Genomic DNA, 13,044 nt, shown 5'->3' with positions numbered 1-13,044 from the left:
ATCGTTGAAACGACCGAATGAATACCTAATTAAATCGTATATAAAGTATTTATGCAAATATATGTGTGTTGCCAATGGCAGCTGCGGTTAAAGATAATGCTTCTTCCTAACAACTTATCAGCAATGACGTTGCAACGGCAAATAAGTCATTATTTACTCATTTACTGATGAATCTGCTTTTCTGTGGCCATGCATGAATGTATAGTTATGCATATGTGTGTGTTTGTGGGTATGTGTATAATTTGCTTTTGGCATTACATTTATCACAAAAGTGATACTAATTACATTATAACCGCAACGTTGGCAACTAACTGGAACAGAACCTTACGAATTTACACTTGAAAAGCGATTGAATGTTAAGGGTTCCATTAATATAAAATAAATGTATTTATTATGTAATGTGAATGGTATATTATATATCTAAAAAAAAGGGTGGTTCATACGGACGAAATGTGTTAATATGGAACTCTGTAAAACACTAGAGACCCGTGCACGCTTCACTGTAGCTGATACACCTGCTACCATCTATATGATTTCTATTAGTTGGATTATAATTATTAGTTAATGAGATATAGCATTTTTGTGAAGCAACTTGTGTTAGTTTACAAAAAAAATAGATCATAAAAACATTTCGTTCGTTAATAAATCATTGCTTTTTTGGTGAAAATATTGTTGAATTTGGGCTCTGCACTAGCAAAACAAAAAGTTGAGAAGGGATTTGCTAGTATGAAAGAGGTAAAATGAGCAGAGAGGAGAATGACGCCCTAAAGAGGCGAAAGCTCTGTGCAAAGTTGGTGCTTTGCAAGTTCATAATCCAACAAAAGCAACGACTAACTGTTTTCGAGAAGTGTTTGAGTCCTCTTTAGTCGTAATAAAACCGAATTTTTTCGTCGGTGTGTGACAATAGAAACATAGTTCCATCATTTCCCACTGGAGTCCAATCGACAATCATTCTAGTGACCTGCACATGATGAACCGGTTCTCATCCGTGGAAAGATGAAAAAGTGGGCTGGAAAACTTATGATATCAGTCTTTTGGAATGCACGTTGTATAGTACATACTCAACGACTGATTACTGAGCCAGTTATAATCTACATATTTCACTGCGTATTTGGTTGCAGTTTTTCTACTATTCCAAATACTTAGCAATTGTATTATTTTTGAGGAAGAATCTGTTTAAAATTGTACACATATATTACTATGACCTAAACAAGGCATGTTAAGTTTGCCCCGAAGTTTGTAACACCCCAAAAGGAACGCCGAAAACCCAAGACACATGTAGATATAACGATTGGCATGACGAGCTGAGTCTATTTAGTCTTGTCCATCTGTCCGTCCGTCTTTGTGTACGTACGCGTACTAGTCTCTTAGTTTTTGAGATAGCGAATTTCGCACACGTCCTTTGTCAAAACGGCTAGCATCGGACTACTACAGGATAAAGCTGCCATACGAAGTGAACGATAGGAATCAAGTGCTAATATACAAAGCCTTTTCCTTTCACGAGCCTTTTCTTCACAAAATTTGGCATGGCTAGGCGCAACCAATTGAGTTTCTATTTTACACTCGTAGAGATGCCATACAAACTGACCGATCAAAATTCTTGCAAAAAAACGTTTGTATTTGTAAAGGGTATTATAGCTTCGATGCCATTGAAATTAACGTTCTACCTTTTTTGTTTTTTTTTTGCTTACCATAAAATAATAAATAAAATTTGGAAAACTTATTAGGCACTATAAGTATGAAAAATTCTATATGCGTTTAAAAGGATATTAATATTTTCTTTCGAAACCAACAACAATTGAACAATTGAGAAATTTAAACTTAATTATTGAAAAATACTCAGTTTAAAAAAATTATAAGTGTAAACAGGTTTGTCCGTTGACTTGAAAGTTGAGGTAATGTTTTATGTGACCGCCATATGAATTTTATATTGCTTCCACCCGTTTGACTTTCAATTTATGATATTCTCTAAAATATTTGGCCTTATATTTTGTCATGCTAAGGAGGCCACTTGCCTTTATGGAGCAATGTCTGAATTTGGTATCCCCGCAAAACTAAGCCGCTGTGTAAACTGACGTTAAGCAACACCAAAAGCTCCGTCAGGATCGGGAAGGACCTCTTCGAGCCGTTCGATACTAAACGAGGTTTCAGACAAGGCGACTCCCTATCGTGTGACTTCTTTAATCTGCTGGAGAAAATAATTCAAGCTGCAGAACTTAATCGAGCAAAGCAAATGGGTCTGGTAGTGAACGAGGGCAAGATGAAATATCTCCTGTCATCAAATAAACAGTCGGCGCAGTTGAAAAGTAAAGTCCTCTCTCGACGAACAAAAACCAAACTTTATATGTCGCTCATAATTCCTGTCCTGCTATATGGTGCAGAGGCTTGGACGATGACAACCACTGATGAGTCGACGTTTCGAGTTATCGAGAGAAAGGTTCTGCAAAAGATTTATGGCGCTGGCTAGGTCATGTGGTCCGAATGGACGAAAACACTTCAGCTCTGAAAGTATTCGACGCAGTACCCGCCGGGGGAAGCAAAGGAAGAGGAAGACCTCCACTCCGTTGGAAAGACCAAGTGGAGAAGGACCTGGCTTCGCTTGGTATATCTAATTGGCGCCACGTAGTGAAAAGAAGAAACGACTGGCGCGCTGTTGTTAACTCGGCTATTATCGCGTAAGCGGTGTCTACGCTGGTAAAGAAGAAAAAGGAGGCCAGCTCCTACAATTTCCTTTGAAATGGCCTAGAGCTAATTAATGGAGTTTAAATCAGGGGACTAATAGATGCTTCGGAACTTTATCCTTAATGAGAATATATCCTTATCGGCGTACGAGTCCAAATATATTCAAACTTGGAAGATATAACTCCTCTGCCGTTGTACAACCAGCATATTTTTGCTAAAACACCTCCAAATTTCATTCAAAGGCCTATGTTGCGATCTTGTACACCAACTTGTATGTCCGTCGATGTCTGATTCTATTCGATAAATTTTTGGTTCATTGAAGCAAGTAACTTTCTTCCCATCATCGATGGGAAATTATTTTTGTTGTTTGGCGAACTCTAATTTAGCCTTATTATGACTCTCATTTAGGAACGATTTTTTACGATCACTCTAGACTTGAGTCCGTTATTTTTCAGGCATCTGCGTACTATATTATCACAGGGTTTGAATCCGTGTACCTCTTTACTGACTTTGCTATTTTCCACTGCGGTGTTTATTGCTCCTGCAAAAATTTTGTTCCTGGCAATTCGTGCAATAGTTGGGAACAACATCTGCAGACGGCCTCCATTCTTTCGGGTCACTATTATATCATTTAGTGTTATTATTTTATGGAGATATTCTTAAGCAATTTTATATTTTTTGAAAGTTCTAGGTAAAATTTTACAAAACTGATGTCAAATTGATAAAACAACAAGCAAACTCAAACAGCTATACTCGAGAACTCTTTTGTCTCTTACTTTATAACCAAATATCGACAGATAAACTAAAGAATTCCATATATTCATTTCATTGCAAGGTTCACGATTGTCATACTTATACAAGCATGTGAGCAAGTGTTATTTTAATGCAAATAAAATTTATTAAACAACAGTTATTTACTTTAGGTTCAGAAATAAATGCAAACACAAAGTTAAATATTCATTCGTGCTCATTGGAACAATAACAGAAATATGAAGGAAACGCGAAGATGCTATCAACAGAGAATTTACCGATAACTCTTTTCGTTCTTAAATTCGAACAAATTATCGATGTCGACTCCGAACATATTTCAAAGTGTTTTTTTGTCCTAAATATATCTGCTTGTAAAACCATTTAACAATTAGAATGAATACTCCCTCTAAACCTACCTTTCCAACTTATTTCTCAGAATTTCCCGATAAATTATTAAATATAGTATAACGAAATATTGCGGTAGAGGTGAGGTATAAATCCTACACAGAGAAGTACCTATTTTTCAAAAATGAAAATATTTACATACTCTTAAAGAATACCCCACTCAACCATAGATGTTTAAGGTAGTATTCTGGTAATAGGCATACGCTATATTTATTTGGAAAAATTTAATACTTTATTACTATTATTATTTTCACTGGAAGTTGGAACCTCAAAACAAATGCACGTGGGTGGCCCGGGTGATATTGGCTCTTGATGTTATCTGAAATCAAATATTCTTGATTATTCTTAATCTATAGACATGTCATTCTGATCGGAACTACTGAAGTTAAATTTCAAGGGTAAATAACAAAATGACGGACTTTGAAAAAAATTCATTTTTTTTTTAGCAAAGAAAAGCTTGTAAAATAAAAAGTTAGGGATGAAAAAATTTCTCGTTAGTACCGGTGAGAACTACATAAAAATATGTTGAACAGCCTGTTAAAAATTTAAAGCAATCGGTTCAGTAGAAAAAAAGTTAGGACCGGGCCGACTAGAAAAGCAATGTTTTGAGAAAAACGCGTTTAAAGTTCAACAACTCCGAGAGAGAGGACTCCGAAGAGCTCTAGGAAACTCGTTATAACTCCCGAAATATTTCGAATTTCTGTCTGAAATTTTCAAAGTACTTTCTCAAGACATTGTACCTTCAAATTAAGCAAAAAAAAATTTTCGATTTTTTTGAACCCAAGTTACCAGACTACTACCTTAAGGTTCATGGAGGCTAGGCCCACGTCATTAAATTATGCAAATTTATTTTACAAATTTACCGATATTTTCGGAATAAAATGGTGTACAGGCACACATATTTGCTATCTGTTGTCTTGAAGAAGTAAAATTTGATTTAAGTATTTTTAGACGACAACTGTCTAATTTAAGTATATCTTCTTCTTTACTGGCGTAGACACCGCTTACGCGATTATAGCCGATTTAAGTATATATATATATATATTTGTGATAAATTAAACGATATCTACATTGATGTCTAGTTCATCCATTGCTAAAGGAAATAATCTGGCAGATTTTTAACGTAATTCAAATGGGATTGAACTCGTATAATTTTGTGAAGGCTCTTCTACCTCGCTAAATGTCACAGAGCGATTTTCTGATGGACAGTTGCACTATTTGAAGTTTTTTCTGCTTCCCGTTTACACATATTCACATCTATTCACTCCTACTACTTTGGCATGTTGTCTCAACAAACATTTAATCTTAATTGATTTTTTTCTAAAATGAAGGCTTTCTTACCTTAAGATAAAGTATCATTTTTAACAATCTTCATATCATTCGATAATTCTACTCTGCTAAAGTTGCACTATTGGAGTTTCATAAGGTATAAGGGAGCAATGATTTTCTTGTTGGAAAACGTCTCATGCATGGGGACCAATTTTACAATTATCATTGCATAATTTTTTTTAGCATCAGCTTTAGCTGTATGATACTTCGCTCAATTTGAACCACTCTCCGTTCTAATTTTATTCCAGATTCAAAAGATTCGACATCTTTCTCATTTTAGTATTTTATGTAAATGCATATAAAGTGGAAAATTATTAAAGTATTGAATGAAGTTTCAACCAAAACCCAAACTCAACAATTACTTGGCAAACACAATTATGCTCCTTCCTTAAACACACCCACTTCTCGTCTTCAACTCTTTCTCAACTTGGCAAATATAAATTATGTCGTAGCCGAATTGAAAATATTATAAGTATAAGCGGGTGTATTTCCTTGTGTGTAGAACCTGTGGTATGCATTTACGAGCTTGAAGCCCATACACACATATATATGTATATATATATTTCAATACAGCTGCTACAACATTGGCCACAACAAAAGTGTACGTGTGCTACTCACTCGCGTGCATGTTTTCACAACTGCGTGATTTTGTGGCTTGACGTCTATCACACGCATCCCTACACGTGACCTAACTACATATACCGTCATCCATTATATAAATAAATATACATATTCATATAAATATAGGGAGTGTGGGCGCATAAAGTTCTCTCTATCGATGCAGCACATAATATTGATGTTATTAACTCGCTTCAATAATCAATTCAACAAAAACAACAATGTTGGCATTACCACAATTGCTCGGGAGCTTCCTCTTTTCAGCATGCGAAAAGTTTTCATTGCTACCACATTTATTGTTGATGTTAATGATGTTGTTGGCCACAGCAGCGCCTGCCAGACTGTCATAATTGTTTTTCGCTTGTTCGGAGCACGTGAGGGTATTATTGGCAATGGCGAATCATAGGAACAAAGCATAAGAGAGGTGATAGAGGCTAACACTGAGCAGGACAGTCTACTTCTTCTTCTACATTTTTTGCACAAAAATTCTCAGTCAGACAGCTTTTGAAGCTTGTCAAAGAAAGCGAAAGGGCAGTTCATGCTTCCATGCAAGATAGAAATGATAATGTCTGCACTTTTTCTTCCCTTGTGATAATCGATTTAACGTGATCCAAACTTACTTATCAGATGAACCGTCGTAGGTTTAAAACTAACTTCCAATTAAAGCCAGTCGCTAGGTAAACTCTCTTCATTATTATAGAAATTCAAATCTACAACTCTTTTTGTTGTCAATACTGCAATTTATATTGCATTTTGGATCTCCGCACAAATAAAAGAATGTTACTGTACTGTACTTATACTCTTGAAAATTTTACGAATTATAAAATTCATTAAACTTTGAACGTATTGAAATCTCTACAAATAATATTTATTATACTCTCGCAACAATGTTGATAAGGAGAGTGTTATAGTTTTGTTCACATAACGGTTGTTTGTAATTCCTAAAACTAAAAGAGTCAGATATAGGGTTATATATACCAAAGTGATCAGGGTGACGAGTAGAGTTGAAATCCGGATGTCTGTCTGTCCGTCCGTCCGTCTGTCCGTCCGTCCGACCGTGCAAGCTGTAACTTGAGTAAGATATCATGATGAAACTTGGTACACGAAGATGGGCAAAATCGGCCCACTGCCACGCCCACAAAATGGCGGAAACCGAAAACTTATAAATTGTTATAACAAAGCCGTAAATAAAGATATTAAAGTGAAATTTGGCACAAAGGATCGCAATAGGGGGGGGGCATATTTGGACGTAATTTTTTTGGAAAAGTAGGCGTGGCCCCGCCCCTTACTAAGTTTTTTGTTCATATCTCTGAAAGTACTAAAGCTATGTCAACCAAACACTATAGAGTCATTTCCTTCAGGCATTTCCATATACATTTCAAAAATGGAAGAAATTGGATAATAACTACGCCAACCTCCCATACAAGGGTTATGTTGAAAATCACTAAAAGTGCGTTAACCGACTAACAAAAAACGTCAGAAACACTAAATTTTACGGAGGAAATGGCAGAAGGAAGCTGCACCCAGGCTTTCTTTTAAAAATTGAAAATGGGCGTGGCGTCGCCTACTTATGATTCAAAAACCATATCTCAGGAACAACTCCACCGATTTCAATGAAATTCGGTATATAATATGTTCTTAACACCCTGATGACATGTACGAAATATGGGCGAAATCGGTTCACAACCACGCCTTCTTCCAATATAACGATATTTTGAATTCCATCTGATGCCTTGTCTGTATAATATATACTTTAGGAACCAATGATGATAGCGGAATAAAACTTTACAGATATACGGTATTTGAGCTGAGGTATCCCTTATGGAAAAATTGTCGTGATCGGACTATAACTTTTCAAGGTCCCTGATATCGAACACGAAGAACTCAGTGCCTAACCTAACCTAACCTAATTTTTGACCGAAAATATCGGTAAATCTCTCAGAATTTAATTCTAATTAATTTTACAGCAAAATAAAAAAATATGTAAATGACGGATAATGAAATCTCGATTATCACTTTATCATGCGAGAGTATAAAATGTTCGCTGACACCCGAACTTAGCCCTTCCTTACTTGTTTTTCTACTACCTTTATATCTGTTTCCAATTATATTGAACTTTATGAACATTATGTATTTCTACCAGTATTAACTCACTATTTCAATGTATCGCTTAGTCTATAAGCTTCATCAATTTCTTGTTCTCCTCCGCATTAGTTGAATGAAGTATAACATCTTCCCAATCACAGCAATAATATGACGTGGTCAATTTGTCTGTCTGTGAGGATATATAAAACTGAATTAGTTAAACGATCATAAAAGACATCGCGAAAGAACCGTCAGTGCTTGTATATATGAGAAAATACTGTTGTCGACAGTGTTGTGCCCAGGCGTACAACGATCAGCAACTCCGCACAGTTAGACCTAGCTGAAAATAAAGTATCTGTAACACAAATATTTACATGCTAGAACACAACTTCACTAATCCCATACACCTACCTCTTTATAAAATAATATAGGTTTGCGTTCCAAAAGCATTACTGAAAAAGCTGAAGCCTTATAATATAACAAAACTGAAAGTATGAGAGTCCGAAGCAATCTGCAAAATTGCGCCTCGACGAGTCAACCGTATAATATCCTACCACTATGCTATAAGATCTCTATATTCCTTATTCTAAATTAGAGTAGATGAAGTAGGCCGTCTGACCGTCTTAAAATCGCATGCCAATATCTAAAAATGTCACTCTAACATATATTTTAACTTACCGTTGCCGTTAAAAATCCCAAAAGGCACAACAAAGTCGCACTCAAGGCCAACATAACGAACACACGAAACGAATACTTTTCGAAGTCATTCAGATCCACATTTCGACAAATAATGCCGTATAAACGATAACGAAAGCATTCGCTGACCGATATATTGTCTTTCCTAATGCAATTATCAATCTCGGCAATGGATTCCCTAGAAATATTGCGAACATCTTCTAGTAACAATCAATAACGACCATTCAAATGTAATATTTGCATGGCCATTATACTAATATTCGCCTCGGCGACCAAAGGTCCCACAACGGCGAAACCTATTCACATCGACATAGCGAGAAATACTAAATAACGCGACCAAGGCACACTATAACCGACGTCAAAATTGATCGGAAAAGTTACCAAGCGCCAATTTTTGATTAAACCGCTTAATGGCACATGGACAAAGGTAACCTGTGTATGGGCCATTCCATCAATTGGAAACATTGTTTTGTACCCGTGGTTCTCCGATTTTGACCAAACTTTAGAATATCATAATATAGACCAAAATAAGAATATCTGTTAACTTTTTAGTGGTCAAAGTTGCTCCATTCTTTTTTGGCACGCAATTCAAATTGAGATCAAACAAAAAATGACTATGGCGGGTATTGTCACTGCGAAGCGAATGAAAATTTTGGCGAGTTTCGCCGTGGCGAATTGTAAGGCGAAAAAACGTCATTCGCTTCGCCATTAGTGTCAAAATTTGACGAATGTATTTTTTATTCGCTATTTGAAATGGAAAGGACGTAAGTAAATTTTGATCGTTATTTTAGCAATTGCAATTATTTAATTATATTTAACAAAACGATACTTCTAGAGCAAAACGTACAACAACGCAACAATTCCAAAAATTGGTTGCGTTAATGGAAAATAATCCGGACGTCGCCAGAAGAATGGGGAATTTTGGATCGACGAAGAAAAGCAGGGCAGAGCAATGGGACCTGTTGTGTGTAAATAACATACGAATTTATTAAAGAAATGTTCAGCATACCGAAAAATTGGCACAATGGCCACCTGTTCGTTTTTCTTGAACAAACGTTTGCGCTACACATCTGATCCAGGGTGTCTACTCCCCCTTTGGTTCCGTTGTAAAACTCAATCATGGTTGGCTTATTTGAAACGGGGTTAATAGTACCTATTTCATTGCAAGATGACAGAAGATATACTATTTTGCTAAGTTTTGGTTTATAGGATAATAGAGTTAAATTTTTGTCGTAGCAAAACATTGACGTTCCGCATTTACGTCCCTTTTTGTTTTTTAATTCAGAAGGTATTTCCGCTTTGTTTGATCTGAGTGTGCCAACTATTGTTAAATTGTACGGGTGATTTCCTAACGACTGAGCCAAAGGTATGGATGTAAACCAGTTGTCCATCGTAATACTTCTATTCGATCTATGTACTGATTTTGTTAGCTCTTTAACGTAGAACTCTCCAAGAGGCAGTTTTGTGGTATTGGAGCCTTTACCTAAATACGTCATTGCATTCACCATGTAATTAGTTCCACTATCACACATCATTATAATTTTAATGCCATATTTGGCTGGCTTATTTGGTATGTACATACGGAAACGGCATTTACCTCTAAATGCCATTAGCTGCTCATCAGTTGTTAGGTATGGACCAGGATATAATTTTCCCTGCATTATTGGACAAACATTTCCCATATTTTCCTTATAGAAGCGAATTTGTCCTTTACTAGTTGAATGCGTACAGACTTATCGTCGAACCGTAAGCAAGCCATTAGGAACTTGAATTTTGCTTTCGTGGTTAAGCTTATGTACTGGGTTCCACTGTATGACCGATCAAATAATTCATCAGCAGATAAATGCTGATCCTTTCTAACAGCCATCATTACTAGTACTCCTAAAAGAGCGTTTATTTCGTTTCAGAAGTGATCCGTCTTTGTGTCATATCTGTATCTCCAATCACGGTTGATTGCCGGTGAATTATTTCTTGGTTTGTCCGCTGCTCGATTTCGCTAATAATATCCTTTGTGGTAAACATTTGGAAACATTCTAGTGGGTCAGTTATGATTTTGCATTCACGCGCTGGACCTCGATTTTGATGTATGATGTTCAAACCATATCGATGTGTTTTACCTTTTACCGATGACCATTTATGGCCGTTTTTGCCACGCAGTGTTACTGCAGAGCATGATATAATATTAGAATTTGATTTTAAAAGATTAAGGGGAACGTCGTCTTCATCCACCTCGGTTTCTTGATCGGAAGATCTTGAATTATGAGCATAATCGCATTGATCCACACTAGTTTCTTCACCTGACGAGCTTGTATTTTGAGTGCATTCGTCTTGATCCACTTCCGTGTCAATACTTAGTTCACTAGTTTCGCTTTCCAACTCATCGTAATCGATTAAGGAGAGAAACTTCTCGATTTTCTCATCATTTAACGGTAGCTTAGTAGTCATGGCAAACGAAATAAACCCCTAATTGATCAAGAAGATAATACCACAAAAACCTGAAAGTTACATAAACGTCATCCTTCGTCAATTTGACTACGCCATAAAACATAACCGAAAAAAAATCTACTTACGATATGCGTGCTCCTCTGTATATGTGTATTCAAAGAGAGTAAACAACCGACTATCGCTGTACGAAAGCGCAGATCAACACGAACAATTAAAAACATATTAACAGTGAAAATAAAATAGTTTGTAGTCATTTTGACGAAGGATGACCGTCTAGGGTTAAGCGGGCTCTAAGGGTTCGCTCCCCTGCACATTTCTTCACCATTGAAAAAGTTTACGTTGCTCTTTTGTGAATAAGCTTTAGAGCTTTGAATGTGTCATTGTGTTGCCATATTCTTTCGATTCGTTTTCCTTAAAAAGTTTAATTAATTGTAAACAATACATATTGGAACGAAGTTCCTTACGGCAGGCTTGGAGGAGATAGGGATTTTGATGCGGGACTTAACTGAAAAAAGTGATAGTAAAACCGTAAGAAGAAAAAGACCGTAAGCTCTTCGAGCTCAAAAAGCTATTTATAAGTATCTTTGTTTGAGACCCAGGATCTTAGGCCCCTGTCACGAAGACTCCAGAAAGCGTTTTGTTTCCGGTATAGAAAAAATTAATGAAATGATGACGCTTCCTTCTTTATCTCATCTTTATCGACTTCCAAGAGGCGTTCAATACACTTCATAATCTGGAATGCATTCGATAATAGAGTGAATAAGACGGTCCAGTCATCGACTAAAGCTCGCTCTGTGTAGACGTGTTTCGGCTTATCGTTTGCGTATTTCGCACAGTACACATCCGTCAGAGAACGTTTAATATAGAGAAGGTTCACGGCGCGAATAACGTAAAAATATTTTTGGCTAACTCGGCAGAGATGGAAGAGTCTCACCACAGACAAATTATGAGCGAGTTTCACCACATTTAACAGCGATTGAGGGGTTTTTAGAGTCTATGAGAATAACATGTAAATGTAAATAAAAGAGAACCAATGCAGGGCAATATACATACATGTGTATTTATATGCCGGTGACTTTTGGTTGGCGGAAAAGTTCCTGTATGCTTTTGTATACTATATACAAGTAGTTAGATTTTTTCTAAGTCTAATTTACGTATGTATGCATGCTCCTTATGATACTCCCAACAATAGCATTGTGATATTTTCATGCTTCATGTTAGCTTACAACCAGAGGATCGCTTGTGTGTGATACATATGCAATACATACATATGTATGAATGTATGCTTTTGCGTTTTGCCGTCGGCAATTCAATATTGACATGTAAACATAATTATGATATGAGTATAATTTTATATGAATGCATAGTACTATTTACAGTCAATTTGGACTTGAATATTTAATAATTTTATTTGATTTTTACATAATATACTATACTAATAAATATTTTTGTATTATTTCTTAGTAATAGAAATTGAATTTATCACAACAATATATGTATATGTAAATACATCGTCTATCATATTAATCTTATTATCTGCTCATATGATTGCATGTATACACATGTGCGCGTTCAGAAATTCATATCATGATTTTATCACTTATCAATAATAACATGTGCGCGCATTGATCTGCATGTTCATATATTCATATATACTTATATGTACATATATTTGTATACACTTCCGAACAAATAATGCACAAGCATACAAACATACATATGCGTACACATGTGAATATGTCACCATAAAAAACTGAAGCATTGTTCTACAAAAACAACAATTGTCTAAATAGCAGAAGCATCACAAGTCAATATGGCAGCCGAATTGGCGAAGCCCAAATGTAGTAAATTTTGCAACAAAAACGATTTCATTCATAACGCAGGCGCATATGCCATGAGCGACCTCGCTTCATTCATATAAACAGACGCCGTAACATCTCCCCGAGCATGCCTTTGCCGACAAGCGTCTTTTCGCGACGATGGCAAAAGCTGAAAATCATAAATTGAACAACTTTCTGATGATTCTTCACAGAA

The 13,044-nt window shown here is 36.0% G+C and overlaps 1 pseudogene; it reads right to left on the bottom strand.

Moving 5' to 3' along the window:
* Positions 1-7,841: 7,841 nt before the first annotated feature.
* Positions 7,842-11,909, bottom strand: LOC125777561 (uncharacterized; annotated as a pseudogene).
* Between the last annotated feature and the right edge of the window lie 1,135 nt (positions 11,910-13,044).

Source organism: Bactrocera dorsalis, chromosome 3, assembly GCF_023373825.1.
Source record: "Bactrocera dorsalis isolate Fly_Bdor chromosome 3, ASM2337382v1, whole genome shotgun sequence".
Classification (NCBI taxonomy): domain Eukaryota; kingdom Metazoa; phylum Arthropoda; class Insecta; order Diptera; family Tephritidae; genus Bactrocera; species Bactrocera dorsalis.
Note: the sequence above shows the minus strand (reverse complement) of the source record. Positions and strands in the feature narration are given on the sequence as shown.